Source organism: Coturnix japonica, chromosome Z, assembly GCF_001577835.2.
Source record: "Coturnix japonica isolate 7356 chromosome Z, Coturnix japonica 2.1, whole genome shotgun sequence".
Classification (NCBI taxonomy): domain Eukaryota; kingdom Metazoa; phylum Chordata; class Aves; order Galliformes; family Phasianidae; genus Coturnix; species Coturnix japonica.
Window position 1 is genome coordinate 8392746 of NC_029547.1, and position 5181 is coordinate 8397926.

Here is a 5181-nt window from a genome sequence, read left to right on the forward strand (position 1 = left end):
TGATCAGCCCACTTTGGGCTTCATAGTTCCGCTCCAAACTTTACGGTGATTTCTTTCTTGCAGCTCCCTGCAATGTCCCTGCTCCTACGGCTACCTTCCCCCAAGTATACCAACTGTTCTCCTGCCATTGCCCCATGATGACCCAGCTGCTATCCTGCCAATCCTATGGTATCCCTGATTGAGTCCCTCCCCCTCTTGGCTGCTGCCCCTGATGATTCCAGCCATGCCATGCTGTCCCCCAGTGATTCCCTGCCTCTGTGTCCGCCAGGGCAGAGCCCATTCCCTTCCTCAGAGCTTGTATGGAACCTGCGTCCCCGAAGTCTCCTTGCCGGTGCAGGGAAGGTGCTGGGGCTGTCCCCAGAGTGCAGGGAGAGCTCAGATGAGTTGTCTCCAAGGCAGAGGGACCACAGCTCTGGCACTGCCCTGCCCTGCGTGGAGCCCTTGACCCCACTCCCCTCATCTGCCCCTTTCCCACAGAGTCCACCACTGTCTTCACGGGCCAGTGCTTCATGGACAGGAGAGGGAAGGAGGTCCTGAAGACCATGTGGCTGCTGCGGTCGAATGCTGATGACACTGATGATGACTGGAAAGCCACCAGGTGAGCCCAGGGCAGAGGCACACGGTCCCTGGCAATGACCCAGTGGCCATGCACTTCCCACCTTACAGCTCCTCTCTCTCCCACAGGGTTGGCAACCACATCTTCACTCGCACACAGTGAAGGAGTGAGGATGGCCCCGCAAGTCCCACATCAGCAACAAAGCTGGACTGCTGACACAGCTTGTGACATTCCTCTCAATAAAGCTTTGCCTCAGATGTACTCTGGCTCTATGTTCCTTTGGGCTGCTCTTCTGGCTCCCATGTCCCCTCACTGCATCCCAGTTCCTCTCTCCCCTCCTGTCCCCTCTACCATTGGTCTTGACAGTGCCAGCAATGACACTCGTGTCACCACATCCTCTGTGCCACTGCAGTTGCTGCTGATGGCACTCAGTGGCTTTGAGACTGCACCTGTTTGGGAAGTGGGCTGGGAAGGATGCTTAGGAAATAAAGGGGGAAGAGAAGACAGGGTAGTCTTGCCTACCAAGTGCAGGGGCTGTGTGCGGGGCACAGAGCATGGAGGGAGGGCTCTGATCCCCACAGCATGCAAGGAAAGCTGTCAGGGACAGCTCTGCCAGGAGCATGCAGAAATAGCACACTCCTCCTGCTCCTCTGCCACATGTCACTGGTGCTGGCTAAACTATACCCCAGATCTCTTTGAGTGACCCAAAATCAATGCGAGCTGTGCTGCCAGCAGTGCTGGGAGCCGACACCAGAGCTGATATTGGGCCTGGAGCATGGAGCTCTCATTAAAAAACACTGGACTTGGCATGGTATGCACTGGGTGCTGGCCACACCTACCAGCTGAGTAGTGCATTTGACTTACTAGAGGGAAGGGATGCTATACAAATGAAGCTGGACAGGCTTTAGATATGGTGCTATGACATTCTCATGAAGTTCAATCAGGTCAAGTGCAAGGTCTGGCATCTGGGTTGGGACAGTCCCAAGCACAGATATGGGTTGGGCAGAGATTAGTTGAGATCAACCTTGGGGAGAAGGGTTTGGGCATGCTGGTTGATGATAGATTCAAAGTGAGCAAGCAATGTGCGTGTGCTGCCCAGAAGGCCAGTTACATCCTGGGTTCCGTAAAGAGAACTGTAACCAGCTGGTTGGGGGAGCAGGTTCTGCTCCTCTGCTCTGCTCTTGTGAGACCCAACCTGGAGTACTGTGTCCAGTTCAGGGTACCCCAACACTGGGAGGACATGGAGATGTTAGAGTGAGTTCAGAAGAAGACGATGAAGATGATCCTCTGATCATCTGGGCTAGAGCACCTCCACTGTGAGGACAGGCTGAGAGAGTTGTGACTGTTTAGCCAATAAAAGAGAAGGCTCCGGGGAGACCTCCCAGACATCAGCCTTCCAGAACCTGAAGGAGCCTATGTGAAGGCTGTGGAAGGACTTTCTATAATGGCATATAGTGACAGGACAAGGGGAAATGATTTTAAACTTCCAGAGGATAGATTTAGACTAAATATAAGGAATAAATTCTTTACTGTGAGGGTGGTGAGACACTGGAACAGGTTGCCCAGAATGGTTGTGGATGTGGATGTCTGCTGCCTAAAGGCATCAGAGTCTCGGCTGGATGGAGTTTTGAGCAACCTGATCTAGTGGGAGGTGTCCTTGCCTATAACATGGAGCTAGAATGGGGTGGTCACAAGGGTCCCTTCCAACCCAAACCATTATGTGATTCCATGATTCTATGCAGGAAGAGACAGCAGTCAAGAGACTGGGGCATTTTGAAGCCCACAGCAGTTTTGGTATTGCACTGAGGGGTTTGAACTAAAACAATGAGCGTGTTTCCTTACCAGACTCATATAAGATCTCTCCTACCAGATGGAAAGATCCCTCCGTTCACAGTCATGCCTTGTATCACACCTTTGCTTTTTGGCTGCCCGCACATTTGAGAAAAACCACTTTCAGGGATGAAGCACCGGAAGACTAAAATTGCTCTGAGACCATTGATAAGGCAAATATCAACCCTAGTAATGATGCCAAGCCAGTATCATATAGCAATTAGTATCACTAATTAGTTCCAAGTACTGACTGTTCTCACCCAACATCAAGGCCCCTTGAGGCACACACAGGATGTTCCCTCCCTTCCACATTACCCACCACATGCACTCAGTTCCTTGAGCAAAAGCATCCTCAGCGATGGGCTGGCCTTGGTCTGAGGCTGGAATAACCCAGCCTGTCCCGCCCAGCATGTTTGTAGGGTGCACTGCAGGGACTTTATCTTCTTCTGCAGTGCCCAGGATGTTGGACTGGGCAGGACCAGCTTGGCTGGCAGATGGATCCACAGCATTGACTAAGCAAGTGGGTTTTGCTAAGTGTGTATCCAATGTTTGAGTGTTCCAGCACCCATTGCTCTCCATATAGCCCCTATCAGTCCATTACATTGTTCCATTTTCCCTGAGGCTGTCCACGATATGGGATGTGTGGATGCCATGCTTTCTGGCTCAGGTGTTTAGGTCCTATTTTCAGGAATGAGTCCCACTGTCGGTTCCAATTCCTTTTGGGGTGCCATGTTCCCAAAACCTTCATTTTCCAGACCCAGGATTGTAAATTTGTGGTGACATGTGGCACAGGAATATGTTTCCAACCATCCATATTGTATGCCCAAAGTTTTATTTAATACATATATTAACAATATTTATATAATATCTGAGTGATCCTTCAGAACTCATCAATGGCTTCCTCTGCCCACTGCTAAACATGTCCAGCATATCCTCCATTTGGCACACGGTCTCTCCACACTTCCTCTGATCCTACACCTGGAGAGCGCCTATAGATGCTCCTTGAAGACTGCCGCTCACTCCATTTCTGAAGTCTGTTGACAGATTCCCAGGTCGTGACAGACTCCCTGAAGATCTGGAATTTGCCATTCTAGAATTGAAGCTTCTGATTTGCTAACTTCTCTGCTAACCCACAGATTGAACACCCTGGCATGGCCACGACCAGCCCCACAGCCTCCAATCCGATGGCACCAATCTCAGTTCTCTTGCACCTTCTAGGCACAGAGTCTGAGGCGACGGCTTCCAGTTCCAAGACTTGCCTTCCTGGCCCTTTAGAATCGATGAACATTGGCCTCTGAGAAACGACCTCATGCACCTGTTCCGTCCCGCATACCTCTGAAATATGATCGAGAAGCACTTTGGCACCAAGTTCGCCACTCCTTAGCACATGAGCTGCACCATCTGCCTCAGGACTGTGTCACTGAATACGCACTGGAATACCTCGATCAATCGCTCTTGACCAAATGGAAGACTTGCCTTTCCCAAGGCTCTTTTCCCAGGGCCTGGATACCTCAAGGGCGACTAGCAGGACAGGTGAGTGAAGTAAAAGATGTTCATAACCCTGTCCACTTCTGGGTCCTCCATTACTTGGTCATTCCAACCTCATTCAGCAGCAGAGCACTGCTCCAGCTTCCTTTATGCTACTGACTATACAAATAGTCCTTCGTGGTGCCTAGACTGGAAGTCACCTGCCTATGATTTCCAGTGCGTCATTAGCTTTCCCTTATAGCATCCCCGCATCCCTGACAACAATCCTGTTTATTCTTTACAACTGTCCAGAGACCTTTCCACTTGTTTTTCATTACTGCCTTTCCAATGACATTCGTGCCCCCCCTGAGTCTGATCCTCTTTCCCAATTTCTAGTCTCAGAGAGTCAAGGGTCCAGCAGCACACGTCTCCTCAGGGGCACCTCATACTTTGCCAAAAGTAGCCACCACGCACCGGCAAACAACTTCTGGGCCGTGTGTGCCTGCAAGTGCTCGATTTTGAGGCAAGTATTCACAGTGGTGCACTCCTTGAGGAGAAACTCTACTGGCCTGCAATCACGGATGCCACTCAGCGCCGTGAGGCCTCTTCAGCTTCCTCGCTCCCTAATCAGGCGTCACTAAACACAGCCTGCCCCCAGCCTCACCAATAAACTTCACCATTCATCGTGCAGCCTTGGCAAGGCCTGGACATCCATGCTGTTCCTTTCACATAAAGAGCAACTCCACCACTTCCACACTGGCGGCCTGTCCCCTCGTCCTAAATAATACAACCTCCCGCGAGATCATCCAGACATTCGGCTTCCCACCGCGTCCCGGCTGAATCGCCAGTGACGCCTCCGCGAGCCGGTCCGTTCCACCCCTCGCACACCGTCTTCGTTGCAATCAAGAGACCCTGCAGGGCTGTCCCTCGACACGAGCACCTGCTCTTTCGCCGCCAACCTGGGCTCTGCCCCCCCGTCAAGCGCCTACTGGGTACGGAGCGACCCGGAAGCTTTCCGTCACGGAACCTCCGCGGCCCCGACATTTGGCCACCAGCAGCTCGCCAGAGGCCCCGCGCCGAGCAAGCGGGACATGTCCCTCACCTGTCCTTCATGCCGCCCGTTGATTCTACCCAGGATACGCTGCCTTGCCATGCTACAAGCTCTCATCTGCTTGCACCGCCTCGATCTTCATCTACATCATCTTTCATCTCCACAACCTCCTGCAGGCTGCTCTCGAGATTTTCTTCCTGGTTAACAATTGAGACTGGGGCCAGATCTGAAAGAAAAGGTAGAGAACAATGTAATTGGTAACTGTCCTAGAAATAAC

At 51.9% G+C, this 5181-nt stretch overlaps 1 long non-coding RNA gene across 1 annotated transcript in view; it reads left to right on the top strand.

The window, feature by feature from the left end:
- Window positions 1-447: 447 nt before the first annotated feature.
- Window positions 448-5181, top strand: part of LOC107305803 — a 13904-nt gene continuing 9170 nt past the window's right edge. Inside the window, exon 1 of the long non-coding RNA XR_004305530.1 lies at window positions 448-598. This is a non-coding gene — a long non-coding RNA (uncharacterized LOC107305803). The remainder of the gene's footprint in view (window positions 599-5181) is intronic.